Source organism: Mustela nivalis (assembly GCF_964662115.1).
Source record: "Mustela nivalis genome assembly, chromosome: 3".
NCBI lineage: Eukaryota > Metazoa > Chordata > Mammalia > Carnivora > Mustelidae > Mustela > Mustela nivalis.
Window position 1 is genome coordinate 156313463 of NC_139022.1, and position 25309 is coordinate 156338771.

Below are 25309 nucleotides of genomic sequence, written 5' to 3' on the forward strand. Positions count from 1 at the left end.
TTTCCCTAAGTCAGACTGTTACTGCCATTGATTTAGGAAAATAGTGACTTGGAAAAGTAAAATGTGGAGGGACTTCCCCAATGACTTTTTTCAGATTTATGATTAGAACCATAGAAACTTACATTCATATCCAACTCCACCGCCTTTCTCTCTCAACACTGTTTGAATAGACTTAGAATGCATTCTGAAGAAAGCCTTCATTGCCTCTGAGCAAAGACTGCTTCTGAGGTTGGTTAGGCAACTAACTCACAAGAGAATATGAAGAGAGGCTTAACCCACACGAACTCCGCATTTACCTGGCAGGCTAAAAAAGCTATATTCTAAGTACTTGAGGTCCTTAATGGGGAGTATAATTCCAAACTCTCAACCTCAATATTGTTCAAAAAGCTTAGCAGAGAGAGGGCGCCTGGGTGGCTCAGTTGGTTAAGCAACAGCCTTCGGCTCAGGTCATGATCCTGGAGTTCTGGGATCGAGTCCTACATCGGGTTCCCTGCTTGGCAGGGAGTCTGCTTCTCCCGCTGACCTCTCTCCTCTCATGCTCTCTCTCTCATTCTCTCTCTTTAAAAAAAAAAAAAAAAAAAAAAGCTTAGCATAGAAAAACAAATGCTTATGGAGGATTGACTGAGAAAAAAAGCACTAATTCATTTCTGTGAATCAGTAATTCTCAGTGGAATGTGGAGAAGTGGAGGAAGAGGAGAGAAGGAAAGGGAGGAGTCCCAGTGTCCTCTCTTTAGAAGGTCCTGCTTCCAAGACAAGGTCATTACTGATAGCCACCACTACCCTCGGACGTGGATGTGGATAAAATTTGAGAAGCACTCCTTGAACAATGCTAAAGTAAGGTGGCAAACTAGTGACCTCTTAGTCAAATCCAGCTTGTATACAGGTTCTCTCTGTTCAGTTTACATGTATTTATAAACACACATGCACACACACATACATTAATAAGGAATATAAAATTTGCATAAAATTCTGGATTTCCCTGGAAACAATAGAAAAAAAAAAATCTGACCATACTGAGCACATATCCCTGCCTTACAACAAATGCAGGAACCAAGAAATAGTTCCTTCTTTGGTCACTGACCTTTTCCTTCCTTTTTGCTCACTCTTGGCTCCCATCACTGATTTAGATTACCAGTGTGGTCAGGGCAGTGTTGGAGATTACAGTCTTTAGATTAAGGCAAAAGAAAAAAGAGCCTGGTAACTGGGCCACATCATTTTACTTTCTAGAAGCATTTTTTGGATCTTTTAGCCTGATGCCACAGGTCTTGTGACATAAGGAAATGACCCAATCCAAATTTAATATACAAACATTTTTTTCATTATTTTGGGCTTTTTATAAATAAAGTGACTAAAAGGACAGACTCTGGAGCCAGACTGCAGGAAACCCAATTCCGATTCCTGAATTTCCTAGCTGGAAACCTTTGGCTTGGCATTTGATCTTACTTTGATTCAATTTCCCTTTCTGTAAAATGGAGATAGTACCACTTATTTAGGACTTTTGTTAAGATCAAACCTATTAATTTGTGTAATGTGTTTAGGACAGTTCTGAACATTGACATTGAAAAATGTTTGATTAAGTGATACTCTTACTAATATTATTAACTCTTATCTCAGAATTAAGAATAGTTGCATTTGCTATTATGTTTTTCTATTTTACAGAAAGTCTAAAACATGTAATGAATCATGTTTGTGTCTTCTTATTGGCTGCTAGAAATTTTTATGTGAAATTTGATAGTAAACATTTCACCATACATGTTTTGTTTGCCTGTATCTTATTTTCCTACTGTTCATTGTCCTCTGTATAATTCTTAATTATTCTTTCATTTTTCTTTTCTTTGCTCTATAATATGCACCTTTGCAAGTCATCTTAATTCTCTTTTGAAGCAATAAATGAAAGGCCCTCAAAATAAACCACAAGCAAACCAACATATATAAGCTCTTTTAATGGACAGGTATGATCAGTAAAACTAATTATTTCCCAACATGAATTTCATGTGAAGTTTGCTTTTCTGCTGACATTCTGAGCTTCCATTTATTTTCGGCTCTGTCTTTTAGCTTTAGGGATAAACTGATCCAGTCATCTTCAATAGCAGCACTCGAGCAAGTTCCTGCAGTCATGTTATTTCCCAAATGTCTTCAAATATATTGCATTGCTGCAAATTGATTTTTAGCTTGTCTTTAAACCTAACATCTCAGTATCCTATGCCCAGCTGGCCTTTTTTCTTTTTCGGTTTTTTTTTTTTTTTTAAGTTGACCAAAGGGAATTGTTTGTATATTTAAATTTGGTACAGTAGACACAATATTAAAAGCAGCCACATATTCTATGTGTCTTGTGTAAAGTAGGCTGTTCCACCAATATAAATAATGCTATTTGGAAATGGTCATCCTCCTAATGTTCATTCCCAAGAGACTTAATAGAATGCTTGGGGAATTTTACTGTAATCATTTGATACAATGAGTATGAGAAAATTTTATGATTATCTAGTACAATGGCAGGGCTTTATTTCTCTTTTTTAATTTGATGGTAAATGAATGAGACACTCTTAAAGATCTTATCAGCCATTTAAATCAGTGAAAGAGAAACCACTCTGTTGGGGTTTAATGGGGGGGGGTTGGTTACCAAAGTGAGGGATGGGCCATAGAAGCCAAACGTCTAGAAGTGCTGTTACCCAGTACCGGATGAATTGCTCTTACCACCAACACGCAGGAGCCCATACTCTCACTAACTGTTTCTACTGTGTTCCTTCCTTCTCTCCTAATCTCATGCAAGCTCCTCCCATTGGCAAAACTTAACTGGAATACAAGCTGGCAAGGCGTTCTGGGAAGTGTGGTTTCAGACCCCCTTCTGGGAATCTGAGGGGAGCATAGAAGCACATGTTTTCCTGCATGTGCTTCCCTTACTCTTAGTCACTTTGTTTCTCTGTTGCTTTCCTGTGTTGTATTTATGTAAATATTCTAATTTTAAAACATTTTGAACTGTATGAAATATCTCCAGGTCCAGGACTGTGTCAGTTATGTCAGAAACACTTAGAGGAGCCACTTCCAGCAGTCTAACCAGAAACATTTTAAATTATTTTATTGTCAATCCTTAAGTTATAAATTTTTTGATGAGCGAAAATACTTAATGTACCTCTCTATTATTTTAGCTACTTGAATTCTGTTCTCTTTATAGGGGTTAAGGTAATTTAATTATTCTATATGAACATTTTGTCAGACTTCTTTATTTGTATTTGATTTTCATTTTGGTGTCCTGATTTTCATAAACGTTCATTTGTTTTTAACTGTCCTGTGTCAAAATATGGGTTTTAAGTATTTAGCTCCTACATAAAAAATGTGGTTGGTCAGCTTTCATCCCGAGCACCAACACATTTGGAAGAATTTGGGATTCTTGAAATGCATCATAAAATGAACCCAGAAAGACCAAGGTGTTCAGGTGGCAAAGACAGAACTGCTCAGGGCTTCTCCGTAACCGGGTGGGCAAATCAACAGAATCTGAGTGGGAGGGCTCATATCTTTCTACAGCTCTATGTCCCCAGAAGGGTTTCTTGTCATTTTGGCAATGGTTGACAGGAGTCATTGGAGTCCTAGCATGTGCTGTGACTTCTGTAAGTGTTTCTGACATAACTGACATAGTCCTGGAGGCTTTTGACAAGTTTGTCAACCTAATGAATGGGCAACTAAGCCTTAAAACCACAGTAAAGACTGTGTAAGTTGTTCAATAGAGGATGCAAAATCCAGGTAGCCCGATAATGCTTTCAGCGTTATTCTGCCTTTCTGTTTGCTGATGGCACTTCAACAGACCAAAATTAAAAAAAAAAAAAAATCATCTTTGAAATAAATATTCATCTTCGGGAATATAATGGTAGCATATGTCTTATAACAGAGTACCTTTTTTTTTTTAAAAGGTTATTTGTAACATTTATTTTCCCATTTGTTTTCATTTTCTTTTGTGAATGTGATAGCTGAAGTGCTTAGTGCTTTAGGTCTCTGGTGAATTCTGGCTCTGTTTGAAAGGTTTAGGTTACTGTGGTATGTTTCCCAGAAAATGGAACCGTGACTACTAAATAACTTCGCTGATGTGAGGATTAGCCGGAATAATTACAATTCCTTGGGATTTTGTGTTTCAGTATTCTGTATGGAAATCACTAGAGCGTCTGACACTCAAGTGTCCCCCTATTTGATCAGAATCATAAATAACAATAATAATTAGATTAAACTTTGAGGGTTAAAAACAACAACAACAAAATAACTGCACATGTCTTCAATTATTGAACAAAATAAAGTTATAATCTTCCTTTACTGTTCCATTTGAAAGGTATAGAATTTGGCTTTGCAGACCAGATCCCCTTGAGTAGACCTAAATCTGAATTGAGTATCTAAATTGGACCAGAATTTTAATATTTAAGTCCATTTTGCTTAGGGCTCAAGTCTGTGGTATTTCAGAAAATCTGTTACTCTAACTTTATACACGGATTAGTAGATCTCCAATGCAGAGAGGTCTGAGTTTCTTATCTCAATGCCTATGAAGTAACTGATGTTTTTACTCAAGTGGAGTGTAAAGGCAGAGCAGAGTATGGTTTAACAGTGACTAAGTTTCCATGTACTATAACGAAATTACTAGTTCATCCTGCTTTTTGCAGGGACTTTAATCTTGCAATGAATTTAATTGAAGATACTCACCCCCCCTTGTTCTGATATTTATTCTTTGTTTAAAATATTTTATTTATTTACTTGAGAGAGGGGGTGAGAGAGAAAAAGAGGGCATGAGCGGGGAGCAGGGGCAGAGGGAGAGGGAGAAGCAGGCTCCCAGCTGAGTAGATCTTGATCCCAGGACCCTGGGATCATGACCTGAGCGGAAGGCAGACGCTTAACAGACTGAGCCACCCAGGTAGTCATATTTATTTGTTGTTAAAAAACTGGAAGGTTAATTCAAGAGGATTACACCCAGTGATTCTCATTTTTCCCCAAGGGCAGGGTTTAGGGGTAATAAATGGGGAAAGTAACATCGTGATAGGGTAGTAGGAATAAGGGTAAAGGGAAACACATACAACTCTGCACTAGCCCCTCTTCCCAAATGGATTTCTGACTGTATTTTATGAATCGGAGGTTCTTGTAATATGTAATTCTGCTGCTAACCAGCTCCCCCACATTTCAAATGAGAAAATTTGGCTCCAGGGAAACTAAGTGGCTTGCCCAAGACACAAATCTATTTCACCGCCAACTGAATTCAGGATTCGGATCCCTTGGATCCTCATGTTTTCTTTTTTTTTTTTTTTTTCAAATACAATCAATAGTTTTTGATAGGATTTCTGACAGCATTGGATAGGAAAAAACAAAAATAAAACTCTTATCCTTTCAAAGGACTTATAGTTGAATGAAAGAACAGATGTGCAAGTAAGTGTGATATGCATTTGCACAAGGTAAGAGTCCCTAAGCAAAAGAATGCTGCACATGTGTTCTTAAATAAATCAAGAGAAGTCTTAGAAAACTATTTCTTTAAGGTTTTTTCCTTTATAATGTTAGCAAAGATATCCTAGAAACTCCCAGAAGAGTTGGTTATTTAGGGAATTCTTACTTTATAATCATATTTTCATAAAAGTGAGCTAATAAAAGACAACATTTTAATTGAGCACAGATAATATTTCTTATCTAGAATTTCAAATACTTGTCTAGAAATTTAGCATATAACATGAACTGCTTCCAATATAGATTTTTCTTTTCATTTGGATGATTTGAATCACATGTTGCTTGTACCTCAGCCTCAGAAGTGTGCCTTTTCTGTTAGAAGTTAACAATTGCCATAAAAAATAATGATGCTTAATTATTTCATGTAACAAGTGACGTTGAGGTCTGTGGCTTCAGGAATGGCTCAACAATGACATCGATAATCCAGAATCCCTCAGTGTGTTGGCTTTTCCTCCTCTGGCACATCACCGCGGGCTTGCAATGTGCTGCTCGGCTTTGGCCTCCGGTCTTCACCTGGCAGCACCCGAAGTAGGGCAGAAGGGAAAAGGGAAAGAGCAGCTTTTCTTTGTCAGATAACCTCGTGTTCATCTGCCAAGAATCCTTGATTAATTTGGTATTTTATTTTGATTAAATGGACTTGAACACAGTATATTTTGGTTTCTATCAGTTAGACTCTATTAGAGCTGGGCTGTCCAACAATGAGGATGTTCATGTGTGTTTTTATGTGTGTGTGTTTATGTGTGACGCAAAACCTGTCTGTTCCTCCCCATAGATCATGGATGTGATGTGAAAGAAAAAGTTTGTGCAGGCAGTCCATGTTGGGGGTAGTGGGTTGAAAAACTGTTAGGGTGTTTTCCTCCAAACATAACCTTGATCTTTAAGACACAGAAGTAGGATAAAGCTCGTACTTACCTGTAAGTATTTTGGTTGCTGAGTTTAAGTAGTTGATATAGGTTAGGTAATACTTCAGAATAGGTAATTTTGGAGCCCCTGTTTTGAAGATTTTATTCATTTATTTGATTGAGAACTCACCAGAAGGGGTAGAGGGAGAGGGGAGACAGGCAGATTTCCTGCTGAGCAGGGAGCCCACTGCCACAGGGCTTGATCAGAGATCAGGGCCTGAGCTGAAATCAGGAGTTAGATATTTAACCGACTGAGTCGCCCAGGTACCCCTTGGGTCCTCTGTTTTACAAAATCAGAACTTTTTGCTTTCATTATTAATTCCCTGAAAAATAATTCTCTTGTATCTCTATATGCTATAGGCACATGATATTTTACATTAGAGAACTTCTAAATGCAATGACAAGTTTTCTCTTAATGGAACCTCTAAATGTATGATTTTTGAAATTAGAAGTCAAAGTACTATTACATGGTGAAAAAAATTCAGACCTTCTATATATGGATTTGAGTTTGGAGAGATCCAAATGTCATTTGGAGTTAAGTCTATTGTGTAGCACAGTGTCCAGGATAAATAATAAAAATGGTTGAAATGATGTGGTACATAGTTCAGATGATCTCTTTTCCTTTTAACTTGTTCTGTTTCTCTGAAACCGTTATGCTTACGATCTTTGCCTTTGGGAATTCAACAAAATTTATGAACACTTATCAAGCGGAAACTGTGTCATTTATTAATTCAGCAAATAGTTATTGGTTGCCTCCTACTTGCCAGCTATAAAGTTGTATTTTTGTCAGAAATTTATCTATGAAAATGAAACAGTCTCTGATTTCATGGAACGAACAGTGTGGACAAGAAGTTTAAAATACAGCATGATAAGTACAGGTACTTTGTTAAGAAGTAAGCAGAGGGGGTGATGAGACAATGGATTAAAAGTCTCTAACTCAACTTCTGTTAAGGCAAATGAAGAGAGAGAAGAGCTGAGGGAGGGTTTCCTGGAAGAAACATGTGAACAGAATTCTGAAGGGCAAACAGAAACTTTTAACTAAATATTTTTTAATGATGATGCCAATTTTCTTATTATATTGAATTATTTAAGTGGCATTGTTATTTTCTCCTCAACTCTTATCATTTTTTTTCTCTCTCTCTCACCTATCACTAGAGTCTTCTTGAGAATGGGAAATATGTATTATATTTATTATATTTTATTATATTTATGTATATCTAACAAATTATAAACATAGGGGTATGCATCATGTGGATACACACTGGTGATTTCTCTTCCTAGTATTAAGTGGATTGAAGCTTTGCAGTGATGGTGTTAGGAGGAAAAAAAAAAAGCCACTTGGACCAGATTCCACCATGAGCTATGATTTAAAGCAGTTTAAGTAATTGCCAATAGCCCTAATATTTGGAAAGACTCTAAGTGCTATTCCCTATGTGGGCATTTGTAGGAGACATGTAATTGGGAACTTATTCTGGTCCTTAAATTTGGGCCTTTGCATAGACACAGACTCATAAGAGGGTCAGAGTTTTTGAAATAATGCTTAATGGGTTCTATCTTCAGATAAGATGCATGGGCATTTAGTAAATACACTAAGTTGGTGATCAGACTCACTGGTCTATGCATCCTTTATTTTTTCCTCTATTTAATCTGTCACTTTCGCTTTCAAAACAGTTGGGGAAAATTTCAAAGAATATGTGCAGATTATTTTAATTTAGAAGAATGAGCCATTTTTTAAAAAGAATTTATTTATTTGATACAGAGAGACAGAGGGTAAGAAAGATGGAGCACAAGAAGGAGAGCAAGAAGTAGAGAGAGAGGGAGAAGCGGGCTCCCCACTGAGCAGAGAGCCCGATGCAGGGGGTCTATCACAGGACGCTGGGATCATGATCGGAGCCAAAGGCAGATGCTTAACTGACTGAGCCACCCAGGTGCCCCAAGAATGAGTCATTTTTATGGTGAATTGAAGATATATCAGATATCTTGGTTCCTAGACCATTCTGAGAACCAATAAATTTGTATTTAAGTGATCTTGAGGGAAGGCAAGATAAACACTTTCCAAGTTTATTGGAAGTTCCAAGTTTATGGAGAGGGGAGAAAGAAAGACCTTATTAGAGGTAATGTAGCATTACTTCCTTGCATTTACTTCCCAAGAAATACTGCTTCCTCTGACATCTTTTTACAGAGATATTAAGTTTATTATTTTTGGTTTTTTACTGACTGGTAGCATCTCCAATTGTTTTCCCTCTTCTGTGTTTTCCCTTCAGATGGATTATTTATTTTCTATTAAGTTGTTCTTCTCCACCAACATAAGTGCGTTTTGAGGAGCTAAACATTATCTGTTCACTTAATCTCTCTTCTGAGTTCACATTGCCAAGACCCTACCTTATTTTTAGAAGCACTTCTCTGTATTTTCCGCACTTTTTCAACTGGGTGATGCCTCAACTGTTTTAATATTCGAAATGCAGCTTTCTAATGCTTTTGTAAAGTAGCAATATAACCTCTCATTATGGAATATTTCTTTTTAATCATGTAGGGATAGCACTGACCTTTTCTTTTTCTTTAAGAATTCTGCATAGCTTAAGAAGCACTTAGGCCAAGTGCTCATTTAAAGTGAAGAAATACAATGTTAAAAAGGAAACACACACAACTGCTTACTCATTGCAGAGCACTTTCCTGACAGTTTGAACCATCACAGGTTTCAATAAATGCTGGCAAAGGCCCTCCGAGTTGATCAGTTGCTTATGATGTATTTTCCAGAAAAATCTGTGAGCTGGGGGCTTGGTGGCTGTGCTTCTAACTAGACCGTTAGGATTTCACATGGGGCTTCTTTACCCATATTTACAAATAAGATGGGTTTTCTGATTTCTCAGCCGTCAACACACTGGAAATTGTACAGTGAAGCCAGAAAGGAAGCAAAGAAGAGGTATGTTTTGAAATGGGAATGATATAAAAAATGAACACACACACACAAAATTTATCCCATTTTATGGCTCTTTTGATTATTATGAAAGATAAAAGCATTTTTTTGACCTTTTTACGTTACATTTTGCCAATAGCCAAGATGGCTTTGAGTAAAAAAGAGTGTTTTTAGTTTAGATTCTAGGGTTCTTTTTTGAAAACCAGGGATAAAAGAAGACAGCATGTGAGTTATACAGATAATTTTTATTTCTTAGAATACCTTATTGTTATAAAATATTACATATCTCAAAGACATTGCAGATTCACTTATTAATTATACTTAAATAGAGTAAGTATTGGAACGCCTGGGTGGGTAAGTCTGTTAAGCAGCTGCCTTTGGCTCAGGTCATGATTCCAGGGTCCTGGGATCGAGTCCCACATCAGTTTCCTTGCTCAACCTTTGCCTGCCACTCCCCCTGCTTGTGCTCTTTCTCTCTCTGTCGAATAAATAAATAAAATCCTAAAAAAAATACAGTAAATATTTATTCGCCTATTATCTTTCTTTCTTTTTACTTTTTTTTTTTTTAAGATTTTATTTATTTATTTGAGAGAGAGACAGTGAGAGAGAACATGAGTGAGGAGAAGGTCAGAGAGAGAAGCAGACTCCCTGTGGAGCTGGGAGCCCGATGCGGGACTTGATCTCGGAACTCCAGGATCATGACCTGAGCCGAAGGCAGTCGTCCAACCAACCGAGCCACCCAGGCGTCCCTGCCTATTATCTTTCTTAATTCAGTTCTAGAATTGTATAAAAAAAATTCTTAACCAAGTCCTTAATTCCGTTCTAGAATTGCATAAAACAAATATTCTTAACCCGTTCCCCCATTGGGTATTTGGGAGAATGGTGGCAGTTGAACTCCTGACCTATGGGAATTATATGTATCTGTTTTAAAATGGATAAATACAAGTAGTATAAACATTAAAAGAGTCATTTCATTTCATGCCTGATATGTTAATGAGAAATAGAATGTTTTCGTTCAATCCTTTGAATAACTTTTCCACTATTTAAGTAGTTCTCCCGTAAGCAAGAATATTCTAAGACTGGATTTTGTCATGTATATGGACACTTAGAAATCCTGGGTGCTGGAAATGGGAGGGTCCAAAGGATCACCCCTGAGTGCACTGCTGCTGATGAATATAATCGGAGGGCCACCAGCTGTTTTTCTGTTCTCTCGTTTCATGTGTGACAGACACTGCCAATAAGCGTTGTGCCAAAGACTATTCACGAAGTAAAATCCATGTTCATTTGAGATAGCAAATAACCTTTCTCATGGACAGGCTTTTATATGTTTTCATTAATACCAAATTACAACACTAAGTGACATGTGGTTACACCTTTTGGGTTTTGTGCCGGTGACAGCACACCACAGTCTAGTTCTGACCGCACCAAATTGCAAGGGCATCACACATCATCCTTTGTGATGTCACCCATCCCTGTTTCTCCAAGGCCCCAGGATGCCCTGTCACACATTTCATTGATGCTTTCACAGCTGAATAAGCTGCTAAGATTACTGCTGGTTTAGTGAGGTAGGTCTGCATAGGAACATGAAAGGGAATCTCAGCTAACAGAAGTGGGGCTCCAATGTAAATCTTTAAAAATTTAAAAAATTTAAAATTAAAATTTAAAAATTTAAACAGTGTTTTTATATTTAGTTGCAATTATTAGTTTGGTGTTGTGGCCCGTAATGCTGGTTGTTCCTTTAGTAATTAGCAAAGAGAAAATCAAATAGAATAAGAGGCTAATCCTCTCCTATCCCTCATTCCCCTGCTCTCCTGTCTCATCTATTTTCCATTTCCATTCTTTTTTCTTTTAATGTAAGCATGACAGTGAGGGGCTCTTTTTACTTTGCACAGATATTCTTTGCCTGACCTCCCCCCAACATGCAAAAAACCTCACACACACAGACTCACAGACACACACACACACACACACACACCCAGTTAGGCCAGGTATTTCTTCAGGTGCAACAGTGAAAGGTAAAGTGGAAGAACATTTCCTCCACTAGTTTCTTTGAAAACCAGGTTCAAGAAACAATCTAGTTTATGAAACAGAGTATTTGATCAGTAACAGCAGTGGCTCAGAATGTGTGTACTCTGCGGTACAGTGCATTTTTTTGATTTGCCAAGTTTTGAATCCTCACAAATCGATAAACTAACCAGTCACCCTGTACACCTGGGCAGCCTGCTGTTTTCCTGGATGCTGTCCTGGAGTCTGCTGGGCTGAGGACAAGCACGAAGTGTGGGATCACTGTTAGCTCTGGGTAGCGTGTGGACGCTGCCAGTGTGTGTTGAGAAATCTGAGGGTATTTCCTGGAAACATCCAAACTTAAAAGTTTCTGTGTTTCCCCCATACACCACTGAGTTGAATTCAAAGATGTTGTCAGTGTCTTTGAAAACAGCAGTGTGGTCTTGTTGGGCAGGGCTGCATTTTAATCACTCCATGGATATTAAGAGCTTTAGTTCCAGTTTATTTCTGCCTCTCTCTTCCTTCCAGAATTCCCCTTAATCTGGCTCGAGATAGGAGAGACTTGCCTATAGGGCACACGCAGAAGCAAAAGATAACAGGAAGGCCCACACTATGCCAAGGTGTCTTGAAACATGAAAGGTCAGACACTACATTTCTCTAAAAGTAAATCTCTTTCTACAGGGTCAGTAAAACTGCTATCATTAAAGAAAATCTTCACTTTAAATTTCTTCCTTTCTTTCTCTCCAGAAAAATATGCCAGTATATTCTAAAGTGTGGCTGATTAACTGTTAACAGAGTTTAGTTCAAACCTCCCAAGCCCATTTTTAAACCCCTTTAGAGGGATAACTGATAAGGTGTCTACATTGCAATAAATACAATGCCACCACAGGCCTTTTAGAGTGTGGGTCTATATTAGTATCATCAGTATTATTTTTTTCTCCCTTTCTTCATTTTGCATAAATTGAAATTCTTTCAAAACTTCAGCAGCGTGTTATTAAAGTATCTGTATACAAAAAAAAAAAAAAAAAATTGCAAATGATTTTCTTCTGGAGGAAACTGGCAGCTGAGGTGTCTTTGAAGCCAGTGCTTTTGTTGTGAATCTGAGAGTCATTGTTACCTAACAGATTCATACCCTAGGCAGAATTGCTATGGAATCGTGTGCATAAAACACTTTGTGTCAGCCTAGTGTGCCTCAGGAAGAAGCAGGACCATCGAATGTCCATCAAAACGAAAAATATATGGGTTTCAGCATCTACTGCTTTCCTGCATCACTGTAGTGGCAAAGTAAATTGCATACTCTTTAACCCTCTGTCTGCCCACCGTGCCGGAAAGATCAAAACAAATCCTAAGTCTCCATTGTCTTCCTGCTGAAATGTCTATCTTATCTCACTGGTAAAACCATTTTCACTGACCACTTGAAAATAATAGTGTGTGTTTTGCTCTTCTGCATGATATATATACATATGTATATTCATACATATATAGATATACATAAATATATATAAATATGTATGTGTATATACTGTATTACTTATCATTTCCCTCTCTTTTTTTAAACTCTAGGGAGATACTGACTAAAGGCAGGTGCAAAAAGAACTCCCTTCAGTGTCAAAGACATCCTGTTGCTTTAATCTGCCAAGACTACCCTATCCTTCTGCGATACGGGGTCTGATGGGTGGAATGGGGAAGAAGGTGGGGGTGTTTCAGAGCATTCTTGACTGTGATTGTTTTTAAAATAACATGGAAAGGAGGTTTTCAATATTTTTAAGTCTTCAGAGAGATTCTATGTACTGATCTTTATAGAACAGCAAAGGTGGGGCAAGTTAGAGGAACAATTACCCTGGACCTCAGGTTCCAGTCTGGAAATCTGCTTACAGGGTTTCACAAGCCTGTTTTGACATATCAAGCAGCACTTAGTGAAAAATAAATTAGTGCTATATAGTGGCAGTCAATAATGATACTGACTTGGGGGGATCATTTTTAGGTCTGGTGCTTTTCTTCTTTTGTAAATTAAGAATGAAAGCAGGGATACTTCCCATTTAATTTAGAGATGTTATAATAACGGAAAATTTATATTTCAAAAATTGTGTCTTTGGAAGGCACTAAATCCAAGGTAGATAATTACTATTTTTTTTTGTATTCCTGAAATTCGGTTCACTATAAATGCCATATTTTAGGAAATTTAAATGATGATTAAAACTTTAATGTTTATTCGAATCGTTTGGAAAACACATTTTCCAGGAGCTTTTCTATTCATCAAGTTTATTTTACTTGTAGTGGAAGAAAACTTTTTCTCTTTTCCCCTGATTTGTTTGGATGGTCTAATAATTAAATTGACAGAAGACAGACGAACAGGAGAAAAATTAATTTTGTACATATGGGAACCCCAAAGATAGAAGGCTCCCGCCACTGAGACAGTTGAGGTGTGTGTAGCATCCTGAGGTGAGACGAGGGGAGGGGTCTGAAACATCAGAGGGAGGAGGACAATTCACAGGATGATGGGAAGAGCAGATGTTTGGAAAATGAATGTTTGCCTTGCCATGCAGAGAAGCCTTATGATGTAAAGAGTTATCGCTCATAATTGCTATCTTCCTGATATAGCCTTCCTGTTTAAATTCTTAAAGGGTCCAGGGAGAGGTTAAAAAAAAATTATTTTTTTCCCTGAGTCTGTTAGGTCTTAGGTCCCTTCAGCTTACCATAATCCACATGTCAAATGGCATATTTTGGGGTCATGAGTTCTGCTCCCCCTCGCAGTCAATATGAGATAACTATGAAATGAGAAATTAGAGAATTTCATCATGGAGAGATGCGACTATTTTAGTTTACATATGACCAACCAATGAAAGAATAAGTATACACATTCAGTTTGATTTTAGGTAAATTAGTAAGTATATTAATTTCCTAACTTTCTCCAGAACTAAAATGACTTGCTCAATGACTTGCATTTTTTAACCGTTTTCATTATTTTTTATTCAAGTTGAATAGATACACTACAAGGAACTTCAAATGTTTAACACTAGAGAAATCTTTCCCTAGTTTCTTTTCCCATGGAGCAGTTGGCAACTCATTTAAAATGGAATCATTCAGCTGTATTTTTACTATTGTTTCATGATACTAAAGTTTAAGGGCTCACCAGTACTGGAATGATTACTCAGTGAATTACCCAAAGTTTTAAGTGTCTTTATCTCCACAACTTGTGACCTCTTGGAAGGTAGTTTCATTGGTTATCAAGAACTTTGAATGCTGTCTTGATTTTGATAAATGACATGTAATCGCTGAATCTGAAATTCCCTTCCTATTGAAAGAATCATTCCCATAGTCCCCACATCTCTATTCCCCTTTAATGGATGAAGAAGTATATTTGGGATTCTAAGGCCAAACACTTTTTAGCATTGTAGTCTCATCACTTTCCTTTCCATAAAAGAGATACACTATTATGGATAATAATATTGGCTTACTTACCAATAATAATGTTGTTCAAAATTGGCCCATTGTTTTTCCTGAAAAGTGATGATATTTTACTTTGAATTTCAAGTTAATCTTAACCTCAGTAAGCAAAAGAAATTAACACATTCATTAATTAAAAGGAATTTTATCTTTTTTTTTTAAGGTTTTATTTATTTATTTGACAGAGGGAGAGAGAGAGAGGGAGCCCAAGCAGGGGGAGTGGCAGGCAGAGGGTTAGGGAGAAGCAGGCTTCCCAATGAGCAGGGAACCTAAGTGGGACTCCATTCCAGGACCTCGGATCATGACCTGAGCCAAAGTTGCTTAAAACCAAAGATGCTTAAATGACTGAGCCACCCAGTTGCCCTAGGAATTTTATTCTAAATAGGAAAAAAAAAGTTGGATACTTTGAAATAATTAATTCATTCCAGGTTTATTCCAGAAAGGTGAATTTTTTTTTTTGTATATTACACGCTATTCTATTCTTTCTACTATTTTATTCATCAGCTATCTATTGGATATTTACTCTTTTCCAAAAAATATGTGAATATATTGATTTAACAACCAGAGACAAATCAGTTTCAGTTTCTGTTAGACTAGGTCAAGGAAGGATTGGATTGAAAAAGTTTCTCAAGAACCATACAGGGCTTTTGTTTGTTTGCTTTTTAATTCTTCTTACTTAAAATCTACTCTCAAACAGTTTTATAATGGAGATTCTTACTGTCTATATATTAACACTGCTGTAAATTCTCTGGGGTGTTAAATGTTTATTTCTATGATTTTAATATGTTGCATGAATCTGTAGAACAGTAAGAAATGATAATCCAAAAAGAGAAATTGCAGATTTCAAAAATAGGAAGAAAAAGTTGGGAAGTTGTACTTTCTTAGAGACTGAATGCAACCAAGATTTGCTTTCTATTATTTGCTTTTCAGGAATGTGTCTGACTCTAAACTGACAAAGACTGCATTGACAGAAAGCCTTTCCAAAGGTTAATTATTTTATAAAGAAAGAAATCAGTACTATATTGCTTGTTACCCTTTATTTTAATCTTAAAATTATTTCCCCTAATTGCCTGACTGCATAGTTTCAGGGATGTTTTTGATTTCTCATTTACCTTATCAGTTAAAATATTTTTCAAATCTGCATTTTATCTGGTTAATCTTATTTTTTTCTGAAGAGAATAGATTAAATCCACCTAACTGTCCACTTTATTAAATTTTGGCTATAATTTATGTTACTGTAATAGAATCAGGACAGGAGGAAATTAAATTGCTTAAAAAATACAGAAGAGTCTGTGGCTTCCATAGTCTCCTAGGTAAAGTCTGAAACCATTTAATGTTCTAAGTGGAGAGAGTAGCATTATAAAACTTTAAGAAAACAAATGCCGAAATAACATTTACTTCTTTTCATTTTGATAGTAGCATATTGACAAATCACTGAACTCTCTGGATAGGGATTTTGATTTCCCTTTGAATAATTTTATAATCATTCAAAAGTTTTAGGCAGAAAACTTGTTCCAAAATTTTAACATCAGTTGCAGTTGTGCAGGGATTAGACTGCTTTATTTCCCAGTATTGTTCCCTAGGCAGAAAGAAAATAGAGTTTGTATTGGTTATCAATGCTATAAATCAATATACACAACTAATTTGGACCAGTCAAGGATAAAAACAATACTCCACTTTATTCTGTAATTATTCAAAAGATTTACCTCTTTTTTCCATTTTATTTTTTATAACAACCCTACTTGGAAGGAAACACATGGAAGATGCCTAGATTTAGGGAGAGACAGAAAATTGTCAAGGGGAAGGAATTGCTGGAGAAATCGTCGTACCGTTAATCTGTTGTGTCTAGTCTGAAAATGAAATCAGTGGAAACCTGAACTGATTTGCATTGCCCAAGAACCATAAGAATAAGACTATCTGGTGCCAGTGTTTGGGAATGGTAATTTTTAACGTTGAAAATGATGCAGTGATTGGCACTCTTCTCAGTATCCATGTTTGTTAAGTAGTATGAGCCACATACTATGTTGTTTAGCTGCTATTAATTAATGAGTATTTATTAGGTGCCTACTGTGTATGCAGCAGTAGTTTCGGCGCTCTGTGGGGCATGTGAGGGTGGAAAGGGCATGTAAGACGGGGCGGGTGGGCGGCTCAGTCGGTTGAGTGTTGGACTCTTGATTTTGGCTCAGGTCATGATTTCAGGATTATGAGATGGAGCCCCTTGTCAGTGCGGAGTCTGCTTGAGAGGCTCTCGCTCTCTTTCTGCCCCTCCCCACACTTGCACACCTGCTCTCTCTCTCTCTCAAATAAGTAAATAAATAAATCTTTTATTAAAAAGAAAAGGACACATAAGACAGATTGTGAAGTACGGAAGGAAAACTGCATTCTTTCATCAAAGGGTTTCAGAATGTCATAGATATAATTATTTAGTAACAAAGTAACAAAGTCAAATGCACGGTTTAAAACCCAAATACATTGGTATGTGATAGAAGTGGGTGTGATTGTTCTGTTAACTTTTTAAACTGAGACTTGAGTTCTGACTTTAAAAATAAAGTTGTATATTTTCAGATGCTCACATTGCCAAGCACTGAAGACTGAATTCTGTGTTCAGCTATTTGGCTGTTGTTAGCACTGATGCATGAAGCAGAAAGAAAACAGCTTGATTTTCATAAGTTAGGCAAACTCTGGAGAGCTGGGAATGGCAGGGAGGCAATTGGCTTGCAAAATAAACTGACCAAACCGGAAGCCAAAATTAAATAGAGGGTCTAAGGGCACCCCAGGGATCGCCTTAACAATGTACTAGTTACAAACTAACTATTGTCATATTACCACTGCTAATGAAGAAGCCATAGGAGAAGGCAAGCAGTGTCTCTTCCTGATTACTGTGGTCTTCCAGTTTAACTAGCAAAGGCACTCAATGATCCTTTAAAAAATGAATTTACTGAAATGTCTTTCTGCTATTAGTGAGGATACCATTAGACATGGTTTAGCTTCTGAAAGTATGAAGACAGTTTGGCTAATGATGGCTGAAACTGCTGGATAAAACAACAGTCTTAGACATAGATTTATTTATTTATTTATTTATTACCATATTTTGTGACTTGACAAGGATTTTAGTTTCTAATACGCTTAAAAAAATGATCTGGGGAAGTTACTAAATGCCAATTTTCATTTAGAAATATTAGTCTGTTGGCTTAGTTAAGTCTTTAAAAATATTTCTGATGCTCAAAGCTTGGGAAAAGATATTTTCCCAGTGGTGGCTTTTAGAACAGTGGCAGTCAATTAGTATGCAAAGTGGTGCCACTCTAAAAGAAGACTACACCATTATTAACTATATTACAAATTTGGCTTTGAGGGCAAATAAAAACTAACGATTAGAATATCTATGAAAATATCTAGAGTATGTGAAAATGATTCTTTTTCCAGCCCTTGTCATATTTGAAGAAGCAAAATGTACTTCCATATTTGCTTCAACACTTATTCAGTAATCATTCATCCATCCGTCTAAAACTCAACAGATATGCTTCTACAGCAGGTGAAATGGGTTGAGTATAAAAGTAAGGTTAATAAATAACAACAGTAATAAGTAATATTTCTTAAGCTGGGAACTTTGGCCTTCAGGGTACTGATTAAAGGCAAGACAAGCTAGTCCCTACATCCTGGGCTGGAACCCTTACTCTGTAGCTTACTGATTTTGTGAGCTTAGGCAAGTTATTAATTCCTCAGTTTTCTTATCTGTAAAATGGATATACAATAACAGCACCCATTCCATAGGTTTATTTTGAAAGTGCAATGAGATAGCATCTGAAAAAGCATTTTGAACAGTACAAGTCTCATGGCAAATGATCAATAAGTGTTAATTATAGTTTATTGTCTCAATTTTTGCATTTAATCTTTATAGACGAGTCTGCCAATGAAACACTTAGAATGAAACAGGTAAACAATATAAAATGGGATGGATTATAATTGCTTCTTTAGGAATTAAAATGCTGAGTTTCCATAGCGTGATGTCTTTTTGTCTCAATTTGTGAACTATAGCTGTAAGTCCTCATACTTTATTAAAAATAATAATAGATGTACAATAATAATGATAGTTATCTAAGTAATAATGGATTCTTATGGATTCCTTATGAAGGTAATATGATTGTCCACATTTTATACTTGAAAAACTGAGCCACCAAGAGATCAAGTAACTTGTCCAATATCAAACAGCTACTAAGCAGAGGAGCCAGAATTGAAACCTAGGCAGTGTGATGCTAATCCAGGTCCCTATATGGTCTCCCAGCAGGGCCACATAGCTTTTCTCCAATTTAAAGATCACTCAAAAAATCACATATGATGTCAGGGTTTGAGAGCAATTTACTCAAGGTAACACAGTCATGAAAGCAGATAACAGCTCCAATCTTCTATGTAAAGCAGCTGTCTCTTTGTATCTGGAATAATTAATTAAAATAGGTCATTCTGATCTATAAAGCTGTAGAAGATCTGAATTCTGATTGCTTTAGAGATTAATTCTCTAGACTCACTGTCACGATCATCAAAGTGCTTATGCTAATATTTCCCAGGTTTGAACTTTGGGAAATCAAATGCAGCCCCCCCCCCTTTATTTTCACATTGTAAATTTTAGGCAACCTTCTTGGTAAAATGGAATTTAGGTCAAATCTCTCATATTCAAGCAGGTTCTTTGTATATGGAATGAGGAAGTAAATTAAGGAGGAAAGAACAAGACCTCAATTTATCTTAATCTTATGTTGTATGAGTCTGTGTTATGCTAGATGAAAAATGCATACATATACATAACAAATAGAAATTGCTCCTTGACTAGAATGTCAATTCAGGGTGTTATTGTAAACTGTGAATGTAGCTAGGAGATGCATTCCTCTTCCTTCCTCCCCAGAAGAATGAAACAAGTACATGTTTTCCCCTTTTCTTTTATTCTTTCCTTTGATTCTTCTCTCTTCTTTTTCCCCCTTCTTTTCTCTCAATAAAGGCTACTCAACCAGAGATCATGCTTGCTTCAGATGAAATAAATACTTTTGCTTTTTTGGTAGTTGTCCTTCTCAGAATCAAACACAAGTTAGGCAGGAAAAAGCCCTGCTTTTCTTTCACTTAGAGGTTGTGCTCAGATTCAACATTTTGATTTGACTGAATGAGGAACAATATAATCTATTGAAGAGTAATATTAACATAAAAACACAATAGAACTTGTCACAAAATGCATGGCAAACATTATAGCTTGTAGTCTGGAGCTTTAATTAACATATTTGTTAAATGCCAATTCTTCAAATAGACACTATCAACAAAGAAGACTTTCCCTAACACAGATAATGCAGATAGCTTGCCTTCCTTTAAGAGAGATTTTGACAGTTATACCATTGAGCTCTGAAATTCTGCTGGGAACCAACTCCCATCCTGCACCCAGGCTTTCAAAATCAGAACAGAAGAGGAAGTCAGTAGCTTTTACTGCTCTCCAATTTATTCCAAGGCAGGAGTTGTAAATGGATGTATATACAGACTCAGGAATTAGTATACTGAATACCTCTTCTCAGTTTTCATACGTCTACCGCTGTCCCTGACATTTAATTTGCATTTATTCACCAATCAAGTTTGTTTCCTGGATGCCTCACTTGCATGAATGGATAGCAGAGTAATTACGGCTAAGTGAAATGGTTTTATGAATGGAGGCATAATTTACAGCATTGTGTGTGAGTATCACCTCCCCTTCTCTTGTTTAATATTCAGACCTGTCACCTTGCATGCAAGCTGTTGGAAAAGGCTCCAGAAGCCACTGTTATATCTTTAACAAATCACACCAGATTGTACTGCTTTAGAGAACTTTCTTGGGGTTAAGCTAAAAAAAAGAAAAAAAAAATCTTAATAAGAAGCCTGAGATACAAAAGCTTGATTCTTTATTGCATATAAAGAACAAAGATTTGGGGAACTGACAGGTAAAATGAAGGGAGAAGGTTAAATAGAAAAAAAAAAACACTACATTTTATTTTTGGAGAAGATTGAATTTTATTCCACATATTTGCTATAAAATTCTCTCTTTAGAACACTGATAGTTCAGCTCTTGAACATGGGGCAAAATATATAGTGTAAGAACGTCGTAGATAGTACTAAAGCTTGAGAATTTTCATGTGACATCAGATAGGCATTTTTTTGAAAATGTTGCAGTATATATTCATAATCTGTTTAAGTTGATCAATTAGGAACTGATTGTGACTCCCCAGACATTTGGAAGTTTTTCCTTCACTAGCTCACACTCAATCCCTTAAACCAGTTCTCAGCTGGGGATGATTTTGTCTTCAGGACACAAGTGGCAATGTCTGGAGACATTTTTAGCTGTCACTACTGGGCAGGGGCCTGTGCTACTGGTATGGGGTTTATAAAGGCCAGGGATGCTGCTAAAAATTCCGTATTGTTTAGGATCGCCTCTCGCAACAATATGTTATTTGGTTCGAAATGTCAGCAGTGCCAAGGTTGAGAGACCCCACCTTAAGCCCAGTTTGCAAGTGTCCCCACCCTTGGCCCCCCTCCCCCCGGCCCCCACCCCGCTCCCATACTACCACTGCTCTTCCTTGAAGAAAATGATCTTGCCACTTGGCTCTTTTTTTTACAGAACGAATAAAATCTGTCAACTGTGACCTCTCTTAACCCCTCCCATTCACCCACAAACCTGTTTGCACTTAGTCTTCTTACTAGCATTCCTCTAGCCCTGAAAAAGAAGAGCCCCTTTTGCTTTCTAAGGCTAATGATTCATGTTCTAGATTTCATCCCTTCCCTTCTCCCCCTAGACATTTCTTCATCATTCATCTCTTTACCTTTTTCTTTTTATCAAAAACCTTCCATTCTCCATGGGTTCAAGACTCATCAGTTAAATATAAACCTTTGACTTTAGTTTTCCTCTTTCATTCACAGAAATTTTCAGAGTATTTTACAGCTGCTGTCTCTCATTTCACAAATGTATATCCCATTAGTCCATTGATTCTTTTTCAGCAACTTGTCCTACTTGTACTGTTTGTATCAGTTAGTTATTGCTGTGTAACAAACCACCCCAGAATTCAGTAGCTTAAAATAATTAGCATTTATTGTTGTTCACAAATCTATGGAACATCTGAATGATTCTTCCAGTCTCAGCTGGGCTCATGAATGTAACTCTAGTCAGACATGTCTGGTATGCAGGATTTTAAGAGAATGAGTTGAAGTGAAGGCCTCTTCAGGCCTAGGCTTAGAATAGGTAGAGTTCTGTTTCTAGCACAAGTCAGAAGGCCAGCCAAATTCAGGAGGTAAAAGAATAGACTCCTTATCTTGATGGGAGGAGGGGATAGGCTCAGATACAATAAGGGGTAGAGAGTCAGCCATTTTTATATGCAGTTTCCCAACTGTATTAAAATTACTAAATGAAATTATTGATGATCTAATATTCAAAATCAACTCTAATTTCTAATTTCTTTCCTTGACTTTGTGGCAGCCTTTGGCAGTGAATATTCCTTCCTTCTAGAAATCTTACTCTCATGTCTACTGTAACACCATTATCTTTAATTGTCCTTCTGACTCTGATCCTTCTTGATAACCCTTGAATATCTTCACCATAACTGATAAAGACTGTTGGTTCCAGGGTTTCTCTCCTTGGATTTCTTTGCAGTCTACAAGTACTTACTTGGCAGTCTTACCCCAATTATATTTTTATCTGTCCACCTATATTTGACACCAAAATCTAAATTTCTAGCATAACACATTTTCATTAGACTTATATCTTCCATCTGTGTATTAGACATCTTTACCTGGAGACAGTGTATTATTATTATTCTTCCAATACCTGGTTCTCCTCAAAATACCTAATTATCTAGTTAGTTATTTTTGGCTCATCCTTTTCTCTCATTACTTCCAACCCTTAACCACTGTATTCCATTACTGGTTCATTAAATTTTACTGATTTATTTAATCAACTCATTTATTATTATTATTTTCATCAACTCAATTAATAAAAAAGTATTTATCCAGTGCTTAATATGCACTGGCCTCCATGGGGCTTAGATTATGTATTATCTACACTGCTGGCTGATGATAAGTGATATGGAAAGATTTAAATTTGGGAAAGGTGAAGATGGGGAGAGCCAGTGGGTGTTGTCATTTTATTTAATGTGGTCAGGAAGATCCATGGAGGAGGTAGTACATTATGAAGAGCTGGAGGAGTTGAAAAGTTTAACTATCTGGCGAGAACATTCTAAGCCAACAGGAGAGCAAAGCTTAGGTCCTTCTGTGGCAGGTTGTGTGATCATTCAAGGAACAATAAGGTAGCCAGTGTGGCTCATATGTGGGAGAGAACAGTACTTACGATCTAATTAATGTTTTTGTAAAAGTTAATTGTATTATTTACTGTGTATATTTTTATACTTTCTGTCAGTGTTTACAATCTTTCATGCCCTCCCCATCAATAAGACAAGAACTTAGCATGCTCTTTTGTTCCTTACTTCCTGCCCAAACTCTTCATAAACCTGGTCCAAATTGGTAACTTTGTGATTTTAGTTTCAAAAGATTATTTTCCTAAAGTTACTAATATTTTTATGTAACTCTGCTCTTACATAAATTTTTTCGTAATTATTTTTGGGGATCTTTGTAAGATTTGCCTTTCTTAATGATAATTTGACTGGACATGAGATTCCTTATTTAGAACGACAGTATCGATTCAGTGTTACCTGATGGGTGAGGAATCTAATTAAGGTTACCAGATTCAGCAAATAAATATGTAGGGCACCCAGTTCAATGTTAATTTCAGATAAACAGAAAGTACTCTTTAAGTTATAATTATGTCCCATGCAATATACAATTTGGGACTTATTTATACTAAAAAACTATCTGTTGTTTATTTGAAATGTATGCGGTAACAGGGCATCCTGTATTTTATCTGGTATCCCTAAATCTAATGTAATCTGATTATTCTTTTTCTATTTCTTTAGAAGATCTTGATAAAAGTATGTCCAGAAGCTTTTAAGAAATGTATGTTTATCCTTAGAATTCTAAAATGTCACCATGGCGTTTCTGGTTGTGGATCTGTTTATCTGCATTTTCTTTAGACTCAGAAGTCCCTTTTAAACGTAAATCTTCCATTTGTCTTCATTCCTGGGATTTTTTTTTTTTTTTTTTAATTATTGCCCTGACATTTCTTCCCATAGTTTCCCCCGGCTCTTTCTAGAACTCCTGTTAGACAGATGTTGAACCCTCTGAATATAACTTCAATGACACATTATTGTTCTTTCATACCTTCCATCTCTAGGTTTGTTTGCAATGATTCCTAGAAGAATTCATTATCTTTGTGCATTAATTTAGTCTTTAGCTATGTGTATTCTATTTCCGTGGTCATTTATAAGCTTGATTTCTGGGAATGGGACTTTCCTAGGAGTCTTGGGGTTAATAGTCCTCATATCATGGCCTCTTTGATCTAAGCACCTTTATTCCTCCATTAGCTTTTTTGCATCTGCTTAGTAGCTCACTGTGCAAACTGATTGCAGAAAGGAAAGAAAGCACAGGCCTCCAGACAAAGTCTAGCTCTATTTTTTATACCCACTGACTCTTAGTGGGGCTTAGTAGTCCTTGTACAACTCTATGTTTTGGACTGACTTGTGTTCTTCAAGTTCATATGTTGAGATCCTAAATCCCAGTATCTTACATTGTAACTGTATTTGGAGATAGGACTTTTCAGAGGGGCAATTAAAATTAAACAAGGTCATAAGGGTGTGCTTTAACCCATTATGACTATTGTCCTTATATGGAGAGGAAGAGATACCAGGAATATGCCCTCAGAGGGAAGGTCACATTAGGACACAGAGAGAAGGCAGACATCTGTGAGCTAAGGAAAGAAATATCAGGAGATCTAAACCTGCTGACACCTTGATCTTGATCTTTCCAAGCTCCAGAACTGTGAGAAAATAAATTTCTGTTGTTTAACCCACTCAGCCTGTGATATTATGCTGTGGCAGTCCTAGCAAACTAATATATCTATCTTCAAAGAATTTGATATTTTTCCTTCTATCTCTGTTCCTATGTTTCTGACCCAATAGTGCCACTTGGTTTTGTTTTGTTTTTATTTTGTCTTATAGATTTATTTAGCTAAAATAACATTTTTGGTAACTTTATGGGATTTTAGGCAAGAAGGGGATGTGGAGAAATGCTCAGTTCATTGGCTCTCTATAAACTTAGCTATTTTTCAGTAATAGAAGTAATATTAGGTAGGTCCTGATAAGACCCTTAGATGAAACCCATCATATTGGCAACAAAAGGAGATCCACTCTCTTCTGCATCTGTTTTCCATGACTTCACCCGCTTCCTCTGTCCTGATAATCTTTCTCTTCCCCCAACAAACTACTTGCAACCTATGTTCCTAGCATGTCAGGCTCTTTGAAGTTTCATTTTGTATGCCATGATGTTTCATTTTTGCTGATATGTCTCTCCTTACTTTTGCCTACTTGTTGAAGCCTTACTCATCATTTGAGGTGCTAACCACCTGTGTCCTATTCTTTGGATGCTTTTCTCTTGCCATCTTGCCTTTGAAGTGCTGGGCCATTCTTTGGTA